General features: G+C 33.8%; 1 non-coding gene across 1 annotated transcript; it reads right to left on the bottom strand.

Annotated features, from left to right (window-relative positions):
* Positions 1 to 7,069: 7,069 nt before the first annotated feature.
* Positions 7,070 to 7,230, bottom strand: LOC131077463 (U1 spliceosomal RNA). Its single transcript, XR_009113585.2, has one exon. It is a non-coding gene; the product is annotated as a U1 spliceosomal RNA (small nuclear RNA).
* Between the last annotated feature and the right edge of the window lie 9,704 nt (positions 7,231 to 16,934).

Below are 16,934 nucleotides of genomic sequence, written 5' to 3'. Positions count from 1 at the left end.
TCTATGCCATAGTTCGCAAGATTCAGGGGTCTCATGAATGAGAGCTTGAATTGGGTTAGCTGCAAGCTTATATAAACTATCACATCTATTTCCAATAATACGGGCAGATTTGAAATTAGATTTCTTAGGCCAAGCAAGTACTTTCCCTTCAGAAAATGCTATTTGCAAACCCTTATCTTCTAAGGCAGAAATGGAAATCAGATTTCATTTAATACCAGGTACAAAGAGAATATCACAGAGTTGTAAGGAAATACCTGAATCTAGATTTAAAGAGGTAGTGCCAGAACCTTTTACCGAGTATCGAGCATCATCACCGATTACTACATGAAGGTTGGTGTCTTTTTCAATCAGATCTGAGAGATGCTCACGAAATCCTAAGATGTGTCTGGAGGCACCACTGTCAAGTATCCATGCATTGTTGTTCATAGGAACATTGTTGGATAGAGTAGAGATAAGAAGAAAATCTTCACTTTGTTCAGCAACTTTATTTAAGTTGGCTTCCCTTTCCTTTGGGTCATTCCGACAATCTCTGGCATAGTGACCATACTTATCACATCTGAAGCAACGAATGTGAGAGGAATCTCTTGACTTTTTCCTTGGATTATAGGATGAGGATCTAAAATATTTGCTTCTCTTTTCTTTCTTCCAATGTCCACCTTTCCTAGATTTAGCCAAGAGAACATGACTATCTTTGTGAGAGTTCTTGAGTTTTCCTCTTACCTCAATTCAAGATTCTTCTTCGATGCAATCAGATTGAAGACGTTCAAATTTGGGATGATCGGCTCTTCCACCAATGCTACAAATGAATGGTTCCCATTCATCAGGTAGACCATTTAATGCAATCATAACAAGATCTTTATCTGAGATTTGGCAATCAAGAGTGCTTAGCTTATCCTTTAGTTCATTAATCTTCATGAAGTAGGCTATGATTGAGTCTTCTTCTTTCATTTTCATGTGAAGAAGTTGTTGTCTTAGAGCAAGAGCCCTGCTGAGGTTGTTGACCTCATACATCCCTTCCAAGTGCTTGATCATTTTCCTAGCAGATACAAACTTTGATATGACAGTGACAAGATGATTCTTGACAAACTCAATTATGATCCTTCTAGCCTTGAGGGAATCTTTCTTGAACTGTTTCAGCTCTTCAACATCTTCTAGAGGAGACAGACTTTCTTCTTCTACAAATTTCAGCAGATCATTCTCTTCAAGGATCAATAGAATACAGACTTTCAAGCAACAAAATCAATAGCTCCCTCAAGTCTATCTTCGGCCTTCAAACCTAACATTTTAATCTGAAAACAAACAGTAGCTATATGCAACAATTCATTTGCTAAAATCAGAAGTTAGTGAAACCTTAGCTCTGATACCATGTAATTTTATACACTAGGTTCATTAATCAGACTTATATCCTTTTATTTATGCCCTAGATTGTAATCATATTTGTGATAAATAAGTTAACATTCAGTAAAATCAGAAAGTAAGTACTCAGTAGACAAACACACATACCCTGGGAAAACCTCCAAGGAGGAAAAACCCAGCATTAAAGACCCACAGGTCAGATTATATATTCTCCTCTTAAATGCACAAATACAATACTTAGCTTCTCTGTCAGATCTGGTCCTTTTGTATAGCAAATCTGCACTTTCTAAGTTCTCCAAGTTTGTATAACACAGCCTATGTCCTCTTGGACAAATTCACACAATTCTGAATGAATTCGCTTTCTCCCTTATAAATTTGCCCTTTATTAGCAGAGTTGTTTTCTCCTTTGCTTGTTGAATAAATGAGTGAATATTGACTTGCAAATGTCTCTTATTTATACATATTTTAATCCTTGATTGCAAGTTGGCCTCCTGTGGGTTTTGGCACCAATTTAATTAGGTGGCGTGTATTTAGGATTGGGCTGGGCATATATTAGAGTCACGTTACCCTAGGATAGGGCCCGGACCTAAAAGGGGTTCGGATGTTGCCTTAAGGCAATCTGATCCCATACATAACCCTAGTTACAAACAACACTAACATCATCATAACCACACATTCATAACCATAATACAATATTACAAACAAGAACAAACAATTCTCAACCCCAAAAGTGTAGAATACCCAACCCCATTGGCATTAACCTTCAAGCCTTGGGAAGAAGAAATCGTGAAAAAACTACTTACATTCTTTTTTGGCTTTATAGTCACAAAATCCTCAAGTTAGCTTCCACATTAAGAAAGAAATCCAAGGTTCTTAGTGTTAGAAATATTTTCTAGTTGTATGATAAAGAGCATAAAGCATTTACCACTTAAAATGAGCTAGAGAAGATCAAATATGTCACCTCCAACATATGTTTTCTAAATGATAAACAATCTAACATCATCATATTCATACATCTATAACCATAATACAATAGTACAAACAAGAACAATAAAAAATCAACATTTCTTAATGAAAAAAAAAAAACTTTTATTATTTAGATTTAATATGTAAATAAATTTATAGATCTTAAAGAATACCCTCAAACAAATTCTTTTTCTCATTTTCTAAAAAATTGAAAAATGAGAGATAATAATATGAGATAAAACCATGTATAAGACTATAAAGTAAAAAGATTTTTAAGGTTGAATGAAAATCCAAATCCAAACAACTTAGTATTCTCATGGGTTGAAATGCCATTGAAAAAAACTTGCATGAATGCATAATAGACAAACAAACAAAATGAAAAAAATTAAAAACCTAATATATTTAACAATCTTAACATTAGGATTGAAGAGGCATGTGAGAGCACATGGCTCCAAAGTATGGAGGTACAATGACATTCAAGTGGTAAATTTTTTTTAAAACAAGGCAGGATTTCAATGTAATTTATTAAATTCATGAAATTTCTTATTTTTTTAGATTTGACCTTGTAGATTTTGTTGTTGCCAACGTTTCAAATCAAACATAATGATCCATGATCTTGTTATTCTTCTGATGTTTGATCCAAAACATTGGCAAAAACAAAATCTACACAGTCAAATCCAGAAGAATAACAAGCAAATGTAAATTATTTTCTTGCATAGCTTTGTTGGAGAGGTGTGCATAGCTTTATTAGAGAGGAACAACCATATGTTGTGGGGTGAAACTTCTCCAATGAGAGCTATAACCTCCCTATGACAAGGTCATGCCTTCCATTGGAGTTGTGCCCTATAATATTTTTAATGTTGTCTTTATTTTTAAACCTTTTTTTTCCATGTTTGAATAGGATGAATAACTCTCAAGCATGAGAATAAGGAAATTTTATTAAATGTTAAAGATGTAATTACTTTAAAAAATATGCATACAAAATTTAAACTATAGACTTGATTTGTGATTATCTGATAAAATGTCTCAAAAATATTTATAGATTTGCATTTATCATTTTTTTGGTAATTTTCAAGAAATATGGTTGTCATTAAAGGAGGTTGTGAGCTACTTGATATAGTCATACCCCTTTTGCAAAAAGATTGTATACATTTAGTAAGAATTATAAATTCAATTTCATTAAATATAAAAAAATTCTTTATTATATATAATATATCTAGAATTGAGTAGTAGTGTGTCATTTTTTCTTCATATGTACACACCCAAATGTATATATGGGTTTTATTTTTTTTTTAAATTTGATTGAAGGGGTGAAACAAGTTTTGAAGGGGCTTTGAAACCATTTAAATAGCCAAGTTACAACAAAACAAAACAAAAAGACCTCAATCCCACAAACCAAAAAATGACAATAGATTCCATCAACAAGAAGTAACTAAAAAATGCCTTTCATTTTTGTATCAATCCTCAACCACTTTGGCCATGGGATGAGAATTTGAAATTGGTTTAGGAATCTCTCTCTTCCTTCTTTTCCCAATCATCTAAGATATGTTCTTTTTAATTCAATCAATTGAGATGGGATGTAATCTTCCACTAGCACCTCCTCCAAGGAAGCCTCTTGTGATGAGGACAAAGGATTTCCCAAGGAATTTGAATGCTTCACCAACTATTCAACATCATGGTTTCTCTCAAAGCCTCATGAATCAATAATAAGACCAAACTCTACATTAGATCTAAAGAAGTGCTATTACAGGAAATAATCACTTCAACCCTAGGGGAATCCTCCAAAAGAACTACAACAAATCCATTGAATGAGAAGTGGGATCTTTGACCACCAAAGGGGGAGGAGAAACAAGGGTAGCCACAATCATGTAATTTAGAAGGGTGAAGTTGATGCTACTTGTTGAGATGAGAATGATCTCTTGGGGGAGGATATCTCTTATGTTTATTAAGATCTTGAAAAATTCTTATGTTTTATTTATATTTGCATTCTCTGTTTCTTTTTCATGTGTCCTTACATTTGATCATTTTATTTATGGTAAATTTGTTGTGTATTTCTTATTCTCATTACACCTTCTATATTATGTCATAATTTTATTTTTCTAATTTGAAGCATCTTCGTCGTGGATATTGTGTGCTTCATTTAACTTTTGTGTAAATGATCATGTTATTTATGTTACATATTTATGATGTATGTCCCTTGAGTTATCTATATCCATATCTATTATTCTTATTATCTTTTCCCTTGTGTTATCTCTATCCATATTCATTATGTTATTATGCTTATCATTATCCTAATGATTTCATGTGTACATCTTATGTTATGTCATTCACATGTTTCCATATGGTTATATCATGCTTATATCTTATGCTCACATGTTTATGATTATTATCGTGTGTACATATTATGATGACAATTTATGAACATTGCCAATTTTTTACACCCTACTAGTGTGCACATGGTTGTTATATACCATTTATTGTTATCATTATCTTGTCATTTTCCTTCATCAGGTGTAAGATTGGAGGCATCTTACCTTTTTTCTCATTATGCATGCTCACACATTTATATATTTCCTTTCTCTTATGTTTAATATTCGACATTATTGTTTACCATTTTTTATCAATACCTAAAAAATACTTAGTCTGACCCAAGCCAAGTGAGGCCACAAATAGGGGATCTCATCCTCGGCATGAACACAATATTATTCAAGACCTGTGAGCATAATAGCCCAACAAGGGCATAAAGCCCACGAGCACAATAGCCCAGCCCAACAAGGGCACAAACTTTATGAGCACACTAGACCTACAAGGGTATGTAACACTAAGTCACTTAGCATGAATGCCATTTGCATCGACACTAAGGCTCAAACCTACAAGCACAATGAATCAATGAGAGCACAATGCCCACAATCGCAATGTTTCAACAAGGTTTTGAGCCTTGGTGGCAACATCAACAATATCATGATTTAACTAGCTTATCTTTTACCAATTTTTACGTACCTAATCATGGTTGCCTATTTTTCTCCTTTTTTGAATTTATTTGCATCCTTTACATACATGTAGTTGAAAGAAAGTTTTATATGTCATTAATGGTCCTTTTTTGAACTATATTGCAGTGATACATTCACACGTTTAAGGAGATTTAAAAATCTTATCTACTTGCTTAGATCCCTTTCACAATTTTTTATTATTGAAGCTTCTAGCATATCCTAAAACAACAAAAATCTCTAGCTTTTCCTTCTTGAATTTCACTTTTTTAAGGATAGTAACTTTGCACGAGCAAGTTGTATTTAGTGCTTATTTTAAATATGCGGTAGATTTTTTTATGGATCACCCACATGATGATGAGAGTACACATAATGCACATCTATGATTTGCATACTTAATATAGATTCTTATCTTTCTTAATATATAGATGCAAATGAAGTAAAAATGAAGACCGTCGTTTGAAGTGTATCCTTCAAAAAGATGTATCTTTTGGAAACATAAATGTTATATTTTTACTAAAGTCTTGTTTACTTTAGTAGACATAATTCATGATAAATTTACATCCATGGTAAGGTGGGGAGAAATGTAGAGCCAAAAAGTGTATACTTCACCTTTTTTCTACTCTTGTTTTGTAGTCTCTTTAGCCTTCTAAATAAATATGATATCACAATGTCTAATTTGATATTTACACTGCACAAATTTACCAAATGTAGCCTCATCATATTCCTTTAGCCTCTCTATCCCCATTGTTTTGGACTCATTTGTGATTCTATTCATTTTCCTATCCTGGATACTATTATTGCTATAATTTTGTTTTGTAGACAAATCACTAGTATATCATTTGTTTCCTCAAATTTCTAGCTAACATTGGTCCGGACCATTATTACTATTGATTATTTTTTAGTGTGAAACTTTTTAAATTAGCATACCCTATTTAAACACAATCCCTAAGGTATTCATTAGAACATCTCCAATACATTCATAAACAACAATCCACATATCATTAGACGAATCAAAGATCAAACAAGAAACATCTTAGATTAGGGGCACCTCTGCATTCAACTCTTTTTATTTTAACTTTCCAATTTTTCTTTCATTACTCATCATTAAAATGAAAATAAAAGGGTTGGGGCTTGGCTCGATTAGCGAGAACTTTCTATGATAAAGAAAAAGGTCATGGGGTCTATTCGCTCCCTAGCTTGCATGATAGGTCTCCCCCTAGCTCACATGGTAGGGATGCTATACCAGATTCTTGCAATCTAGAAAAAAAAAAACTAAGCACACTTTCACACTCTTAAGATAATAGATTCCTTTTAAATACTTATAGACACTACTTTAACATTCAATTGAAATGCTAAAGAAGAATTTTAAATTTGCTTGTGATCCAATCTAGAACACTGAATAGAAGTTCAAATACTAAAGATGCAAGAAAAATAAAACAACATTATCATAATTTTCTAGATACATTAGTTGCGATCCCATCTAGTGTCCAACTACATTACTTCAATCAGATCTGACAAATCCAATTACAGAAATGTGACTACTAACAAAGTACTCACCCCACAGCCCCTTTTGGTAGGTGCCATGTATTGCCTTCAATATGGTATAACTCCACTGCCTCGTGTTAGACTTTCATCTTCCTCCATATGTACACATATAAAAGCTCTAAACGTCTTTCACTGGTAAGAGTTCTCCTATGAAAATAAACAACGTACCATTTGACCAATCGAATTAACACGGAATTTAGACTTTGAACTGCGTGGGGGCCGCGCGAACGCGAGCCCCCTCTGCCACAAATTATGACGTGCACTCTCCACAATGGGAGATGCTAGGCAAAGCCCCCTTCCAGTGTGCAATGAAGGTGCTCTCCCTAGGCCATCGGCCTTAGTGATCACCGATTGACCCCGCCCAGGTAAGTATGATTATGTCGTACCCATCTCTTTCATTTTGTAGTCCCTCTCCTCCCTTTTACCCAACCACACGACGCATGTGGGATAACTAAAACACTTGCTTTCCTCCTCCTCCCACAACGCATTTCATTGCTGCACAGCCCACTGTGTATATATTTTACATTTTTGGAAGTAGCAATACTCCCACCCTGCAAATACCATCACAGGCGCTTTCTCCTTGTATTGCACACTCCCGTCTACTATATATTTCAGTGGAATAGAATGACAATAGGATTGTAGTTTGTACTACATGAAATCAAATAATACTAAATAATAAACAGCTGCAAACTTGGGAATTCAGATCATTCCAACGCAACTGCAATACAGATCTTTGTCAAATCAATATCACTAAAACAAATAAATTCATCAAAACAACATGTACTTTGCAGTCACGCCTTCACGCCCAGCCAAAGGGAGAATTTTTATTTGGTTTCCTTTCTTCCTCCTAAATTTTAGATTTTTGTAATTTAATACGAGGAGTCTTGGTTATACATTATGTGTCTTTTCTTTTATCTCACATTCATATAAACATTTAGCTATATGATATGGGAGTATGAGTCTTAGATTAAAAAAAAAATAGCTGAGAGTGAAGAATTGAGGAGTATCCATTCTACCAAAGATACTTAGGACACAATCTCAATCTCACCCCTCTTGGTATCGGGACCTTGCACTCAACAAGACTTGATCCTTGGTGGGCTTATTCAAAACTATTCAACTTTTACGTAACTAATTTTGAACATATCAAACTAATCTAGAAGTATTGGGTGTAACAATCATCATCTTCTAGTAGATTAGGGGTTTAGGGTTGATAGTTTGGTTGTGTTATACAAGAGAAAGATTTGACACTTTGTTTTTAAATCAAAATGGATCAATCATTCCCTGAGAGATTCACTCCACTTGCCTTTCTTTCCTCATCTCGATCCTCTCTCAATATATTGGGTGCACCCATCAATCCTTTTGTGTCCACCCCCTCTCTCCCTATATAAATGAGGCCTAGTTGTTCTTATTGAGATCATTACTATTTGTTATATCCTACATGCTCTAACAAGTATGCTCCATAGACTCCACACCTTTAGATGATAGCTATAAAAAGGGTATAGAGGGGGCAACGCTCAACCCACACATTTCAAAGGTTAAGGAATCGATCTACCTGAAGCAATAGTACATAAGCATGAGTCATTAGTACTTATATAGAATGGGGCTCTTAATAGATTCAAATTCAAAATGACCAAGACCTATTTATCAATGAGTAATAATGATGCATGTCAAAGTACACTTGACTTTTTAAACGAGGTATGAAATGTTATCAACTGTAGGTTGAGGTAGACTTATTCATGCTCTCATAATTCTCAAGAGTAACAAAGAGAGGTATGTTTCTGGTTGCTCAATGGTAAGAAAAAGAGGATACTAAGGTATACACCTACAAAATAAGGGAATGCATTTTTTTCTAGTTGTTACAAACCTAATGAACCCAAAAGACATAGTTGGCATAAGGAGTAAATCGTTTGAGGCTCCAAGGACTTACAAGGAGTTATTTGATTAGAGAGTAGGTTGCACAAAATCTTTTCTTCATGCGCATTAAAGAGACATATGATATGCATGATATTGAAGGCTTCAAATTTAAATCTCTCTGAGATATGGCTTGAGTAGGAACACTCTAGAGACATAGGATATGCATGATATTGTAATGTCTCTGAGATATGGCTTGAGTAGGAACACTCTAGAGACATACATGAGTACATGATGGATGTGAATGGGGATTTGTTCCCTCCCGAGCAACTGAGTAGATCTCAAGAGGTCATAGAGGTCATAAGGACCCTATTTGCTTACTGCTGCTAAAATCATGTATCTTCTTTTCTTGTGATTAATGCAATGGGAGCTATCCCCTTGGTAGCAATTTGCCAATATGTGTATGTGTGTGTGCATGTGCGTGTGTGTATGAATCTAGATATGTATATATGTATGTATATATGTATATGTATATGCATATGTATATGTATATGTATATGTATATGTATATGTATATGCATATGTATATCTATATGTATACGCATATGTAATGGTTCAAATTTGGAAATTAGGGTTTCAATGACCTAGAACCACAAACAATCCCAAATTGACTAAAACATTAGGAAAGAGGGGTGAACCTAATAGATCTAGCCTCAATCCTACTAAGGAAGGGTTGAGAATTTTGATTAGATTCACTTGGGTTGGGGTTTGACTTCCTCTTTCCCAAGGGGTTGAATTGGATTGATTGAAATTAGGGCAAAATAGGTGATAGTTGAAGTAATCCGATAGAAACAATAAGCTACAGATGTTCCATGGAGCCACCAACCTGTATCTAGGTAGAATAAGATGTCTAGAATTTGTTCTTAGAAATTTGGCTTGATGTTTTGAGACCAAGTAATATCAATTTGCCATGGTCCTCTGAATTTTTTGCAATCAAAAGTTGAACCTTTTCATCTTTGTGAACTTTGTTGATCCTCCCGAGTAAAGCTTCACACTTGTTTCCTACACTCAAAAAGAAAGGGAAAGATGTTGAGGATAGGGGTTTGCCTAAGTCAAACCCTAGTTTAGGAATTAATGTTGAATGAAATAATGCAAATACTAAAATAAATGCTAAATAGATATACCTCATATCTACAATTATTGGCGATGATACAATGCTCTTTGAACGTAATCACAAATGTTGAATGTAATGGCATGACAAACACATGAACATGAAAAACCCCAATCACACACACATGCTTGCACAATATTGATGTAACTTTTCTCACAATTCTCCAAGGATGAATATGCAACCTTGAATATTTATGAAAAAGATCGATGAACACTTCATGGATGCATGAATCTTTGATTTCTTAGATTGTTAAATGAAAATAAGTTGATAAAATGTCTATATAGGGTTCCCTAGGTGAATTACCGATTAGGCTGACCTCCAACAATCATGTGTAGCCACAGGGATTAATTCCCAGCGCGGAGATACAACAGCTGCTCCAATTCAAATTTGGGCCCTATTAAGAGGGACCGTGGAATTTTAGGGCACCATGGCCCAGACCAGGTCATTACACGCCATGGTCCCCCTATAAGTAGGACCAAGATAAGGTGCTAGGGGGAAGGGTACCTCACCATGAGACCCAACAATGGGTGTTCATGGCCTCAAAGCTAGACAATGAGGTCAAATTGGACCTAGAGAGGGGATGAGGATAGGACATGCTAAAGTGGGAGCACAAACATGAGGTGTAAATTGGACCGGAAACAATTTATGTCACTAATATATATATATATATATATATATATATATATATATATATATATATATATATATATATATATATATATATATATACATATAGATATATGTATATACATACATATATCTATATGTATATACATACATATATCTATATGTATATACATACATATATCTATATGTATATATATACATATATTCTATATATATATATGTGTGTGTGTGTGTGTGTGTGTGTGTGTGTGTGTGTGTGTGTGTGTGTGTGTGCACATAGCATGTGATTTTCACTATAAATGGTATGACATTTTCACTTATGTGGGCAAAAAATGCTCCTTTCCCTTCACTCCTATTTTCACAAATCCACTTGATGCAATAAAAATATTACGATATTTATACTTCTATGCGAGTCTATAGGAGTTTAAGATTGTCCATATTTACTTTCAACTCTTAGGATTGGGTTAGATATTCAAGGAGGGATTTAATAACCTTGCATATGGGCTAAACCTAAATCTTTTTTCATTAAGAACACTCCTTCAACTCGTTGTCAAGAACAAAGAGGTATTCAAATACTTTTTTGTTTTATTTTTAATATGTTTGTATATTGATAAAAAAAAATGACTGAATATTGTTAAAAAATAGTCATGTTCTTTTAAGCTAGTTTACTATGGCAACCTTTAGAGACAAGTGACATGTGAATGAAAATAAATATATGAGATTATCATCCATACATAATATTCCTTAGAGAAATCAATCAACAATCTTAATATTTTTTTGAGAAACATGACAACATATTGTCTCCATGTATATAGGTTCAAATGTGCTTATTTTATTACAGTTGGGACCACTAAACTCAAATATCTTTTTACAAATGCTTAATAATGTGGTGGCCCCAAGTGGCCAAAAAGAGGGGCATAGTTTATATTCTCATCCCTTGGAGATGAGTTCAACCAATAAAATGATATACCACTTATATATTAGATTCAATGAGATGATCATATTTTATTTTTTCATAAAAGTAACATGTTACATATGATTCCCATCGTTAAGTGCAACATAATGCATTAGTGTTAATCTTGGAGTTGGATTAATTACACTCTAATCAAATTGTAACAAATGTCAATTCTCCCGAAACAACAAGGAGATAACTTATTCCTCAAAAAACTAATAATAAAGACTTACTAAATAGAGTTAATGATGTAACAATCCGAATCAAATTCTTACAACATCAAAATACAATTATGGTTGAAAAAATGTATAAACATTGCATAATAATTTACGAGTCATGATTTGTTGTTTCCACAAGTTTCTCCAATGTTACTTGACTTCAATAACTCCAAATCTATGAGAACATCAAGAGGTAGAAGAGCCCAAATTGAATTATCATTCCTTAATTGTTGCCTCCACATATACCAATTTTGTCTTAGTCAACTTCTAGTGAATGTTGCTCATTAACTATTGCGAATTAGCTCAAACAATTTAAAGGGCTTTTAGATATCCTTTTAAGTTTTCCAAATAATTTTCAAGATCTTAATTTCATTAATAATTGAGGGAGATATCCCCATTTTACTGAAACTATTTTTTTGACAATTTGTTCTCATCTAGTCAACAACTACATGGTGACTACTGTCAACTTATTTCTTCTTGAAGGAGATATCCCCATATTACCATTATTTAGCATTAACTAACTAGACATACAAATGATAATCAAATATCATTAATAATAGTTAACGCTTCATATGATCAAGGTAATATTTAGAAATATATTGGATTAACATTATAAACATTCATAAGATGTCATAAAACATGAAATGACATGGACAATTTATAGTCTCCTCACTCCCCTAGCTATAATTTTGTTTGTCCTCAAGAGAGGGATAGGCATGAAATCTTGTGACTATCATATCCTTTTCCTTTATTCTTGTCTTTCCATATTCTTCATCATATAGAAACACTAATATGTCTCCACATTCTCTTTCCATATCCTCTTTTTAATCCATTCCCAAGATAATATGAATAACATTTGCTATAATTATTTTGTAAACATGGAGTAAGGAAAGATGATTAAGACATATAACTACCTTCATAAACTTTACTCCCTTTTTGCAAGTTGGGACTATCATATATTCTTCATATTTATTTGTTGCAATTTTGTCATATTTTCATGGTATTTTGTATCAACTCCAATTCTTCATACGCCTTCTCATGCTCAAGTGTATTTGATCATTATAGAAGACTACTTTTGACATGACGGTAGTTCATTTCCTTCTGCTCTATTTGTTGTCTCCTTAGATCTATTATCTTCTCTTTGATGTCTCTTCATAGGACAACCCATTTTTAGTGTTCTTTTCTATATTTTATCACTTCCCTTAAATATTTTATAATTTGGATTCTTGCTGTAATCTTGTACTTTTTTTATTTTAAAATTTTTCACCTCTCTTATTTTCCTTTGCACTTGTATCATGATTATTTTACTTGTATTCTCATGAGAAACCTAAGGATGTCAATAACACTTCTCTAATTCCTAAGGAAAATTCTTCCAATATCAAAATAAGTTCCTCCCATAATTCCTATGAAGAGCTTGTAACCACCAACAATTTTTACCAATAATACCATTCTTGTCACCAACCTTGACTTTCCATCACTTGAATTCATCAATCAGGTCAACAAAATCACATATCACTACCTATTTCAAAATGATGAAGCTATCTCAACATTCATACCCGACTCGAAGGTAATATCCCCCTAAGAGATCATTAAATGGGATCTGAAATCAATTTGGATGCATTAGCATATCTCAATAAATCCATCCAAAAAACTAAAACCCAAACATTGAAAAACTCTAAATTTCGAGCAATCCAAAAGCAAATCTTGGCAAAAGTCCTATATAAAAAACATGAAAATCTTGTCTACAATTAAAAATACAAAAATATAGAACTCACATATCCTCAAATCCTAGAATCCAAATTTCATTTGGGTCCAAAACTTTAGTCTTTAAAATATAAGGGTTTGAAAGCATAAATCCATAAATCTAAATCTAGAAGTCAATAATCCACACTCACAAAAGTCGAAAAAAATAAAGTCCTTCTAGATCTCTAAATCTGTCATATATGACACATAATAGTTGGGTACATTATTCATATGCAATATTTGTTGTAAATATGAGTTCTAGTTGTCATTGATGTCAAACTTGTTGGTCTAGAAATGATACTTAGTTGTTCTTTGGGTCCAAAGATGGCTCTAAAATGAGCGGCTAATGGAAGTTGGTGCAAAAGCATGTAGTTGTATGGAGTATGTGTATGGACATTTGTGGCAACATATTATGGTGTGTTATGGTGTTTTCAGAGATTTGTTGGCGTTTTAAGTATATCAATATGATGTTTTATTTATGTCTGACTATTCTGGTGATCAATTTGTCATGTAGATTGGTCTGGTACATGGCATATATGCATTATATAGTTATGCAGTTTCAAAGTAGTTTTTGTGGATGTGCAATCTAATTATATCTCAATTTTTAGAAGGATATGTGATCTATGGTTGGAGTTAATTAAGTCCAAGATCTTGTTAATACAATTGCAGTCCAATGGTGTGGAGGAATGTGTTGTATTCCTTGGCTTAGGGTTGTTGAAGTGTTGCATATGGTTGATTTAGGCTCCCTGATTTTGTATGTTTCTTCTTTGGTTGTTTGCAAGTTTTGTTGTTGGTCCAAATTGAATTTTGAGTTTGTTGTATTGGCATGAGTCAATTGTTTCATCTTTTGAGGCTAACTTATGTGTTTTTGGTCCATGTGATAGTATGCAGATGCATGAGAGGTATATTTGTTGGGAAAAATGGTGTCTCAACCTTGCATTTACATGAGGTTACTATTTATAATAAGTTTTCATTTGATCACAAAATGGTGTGAAATTCTCCTTGAAGCTTTCGGTTGGCTAGATAAGCATTTAGGTAAAGTTACGTTGCAAGATCACAACTAGTTTTGAAGATATTAAAGTTTTTATTTTGGAGGGGTCCAATGAAAGATTTAAATTTGATTTAGAAGATTTTCAAGGCCCCAAAACACCTTAAAAAGTGGGCATGAGTGCTGTAGCGGCTTACGAGGTATAAATCCCTTCGTGATATTTTCAGCGCTTCAAACGGTTCGTCAATAAGACACACGGTTCTCAAGTTATGGCCTCTGGAAGTTTGTACTTCTGAAATAGGAAATATAAAATGTATCGAACACATAAATGAGCTATAAAAGGGAGGGACACGTGTTGATGTGTGTTTTAACACTGTTAGATATTGTTGGTTATTATTGCTACCAGAATATATTATTGTCATTGATGTCAACATATTCCTGTGTATTGCTTCGGTGATTGCAGATTGGGAAGATCTTATAATCCGGTTTGCAATGTTGTTTTGTTGATCACTATTTTGTAGAGTTCAGTATATCCTCTGGTATATTCCAGTGTGATCAGATCTTGTGCTGAGTTTTTGGGATATTTATTGGGATGGTCTTATGTATCTCTATTTCAGATGGATTATGATTTGGTGCTCCACAAGTTATCTTTCTTTGTGACAGTTGTTGATTCGTTGTCTTCTTGAGCTTTCAGACATCGACAGATGAAGATTTGATAAGTGGTGTTGGCACAACTGTTTCTGATGATTTTAACATGATTGCTTATGTTTCCTAGTCATGCGCTATTTGTTTTGTCAATCTGCATTGATAGTTGTGTGATCTTTTGATGATTTCTATGAACTGGTGATGATTTTCATGTTATACAGTTTTTATGGTGGTGTAGCATGTTGTGATTGATCTTGACATGATTTCCGGTGGAGTTGTGCATTTGGGAATTTGATTTAGGTTCATGTTATGTCATGTAAATAATTGTATTGGTCCGATGGTCAATCTTTGTATCATGTGATGTAATTTTGTAATTGAGGGTTGAGGGTTTATCCAATCTTGTTATCAAGGTTGATGAATTGTATATAGGTGATATATTCATGTAATTTAGGTGTCGATGTTATGTTTGCATTATCAGAGTGTGGTGCATGTGAGAACAATGGATTTATCCTTCGATGTTGAGATTGAGGAGAGATTGGTGTTGTAGAGAAGACAACTATACTTAACCGAAACTGTGATCAGGCATTTGGAGATGCTATTCTTTCAGTTCATTACTTCAGGATTGTAGTCTGAATCTTATTGTAAATCAGTGAGACTTCCCTGAGAGTTGTAGCCTTCTGGGCCATTATATTTGAGCAGTGGGCTCTAGGAAGTGTGCTTGAATGCATGTGCATTCCTCATTGTAATATTTCCACATACTACTGTAAAGTATCATCTTACTGTGGGCAAGTTCCCACCATGGTTTTTCCCTCAACCGGGTTTTCCATGTCAAAAATCTTGGTGTTGTGTGTTGTGCTTTCAATTTTCTTATCTTTGTTGTTGATGCAGTTCATTAGATCTATTTTTGTGATTAGGTTTGTATATCCGGTGAAGACTAATTCACCCCCCCTCTTAGTCTTCCTTCTTTATTGCTACTAACAAACATGTCATGGGGCATCTAGAAGAGAAAAAAGGTTGGATACACCTTATCGGGTGGTTTTAGCCCATGGTTTTGTAATACCATTTAACAATTTCTTGTATTGTATCTCCTATATATGAAATGCATGAGATAGAGGTTGTGTGTAAGAGTCTTATGGCTATTGAGTTACCTCTGAATCTCTGATTAGTGGTACTCCTGTGAAGAGTTTTCTCGACAAGTATATTGTAATCTATTTTTTATTGTTGAATAATATATTGGGTGGCTTTTGGAGTGTGGGTTTTTTCTCCCGAAAGGGTTTTCCCCGCGTAAATCACCGTGTTATGGTTTGAATGCTATTATGTCTATTTCTATTTTTTGTAATTGTTGTGATGATCTGTAAAAAAAAATTACATTACCCTCCTCTCAAGGTTAGTGTAGGAAGTTGTTTCGCTACTTAACTTCCTTACAAATGGTATCAAAGCCTGATCACCTTTGGTTTCAGTTGTGGGTTGTTGGGTTTTTTGAAATAATCCAAATTTGAGTGGGAGCTTGTGCAGAAGACACTTTTTGTTGCAGGAATTTTCAGATGACAAGTTCGTCAGGGAGAATAGAGGTGGAGAAATTTAATGGAATGAATTTTGAGATGTGGAAGTTAAAGATGGAAGATCTACTAATAGATCGAGATCTATGGGATGTTGTTGATGTGAATGTCCAAAGACCCTCATATCCTACTGTGGTAACTCAATTTGATGTTATGGACTAAAAAGCCAAGGGTCTAATCAGATTGTACTTGGCAGACTCTGTTCTGATCAATGTCCACGAAGAAAACTCTACAAAGAACCTATGGACTAAGCTTGATGAAATGTATCAAGGAAAATCTTTATTAAATCAAATTTTCTTAAGGAAGAATTCGTATTCCTTGAA

The sequence above is a fragment of the Cryptomeria japonica genome, chromosome 6 (genome assembly GCF_030272615.1).
Source record: "Cryptomeria japonica chromosome 6, Sugi_1.0, whole genome shotgun sequence".
In the NCBI taxonomy this organism is placed as follows: Eukaryota; Viridiplantae; Streptophyta; class Pinopsida; order Cupressales; family Cupressaceae; genus Cryptomeria; species Cryptomeria japonica.
The sequence above is the reverse complement of the archived record's forward strand: the minus strand, read 5'-3'. Positions and strand labels throughout refer to the sequence as shown.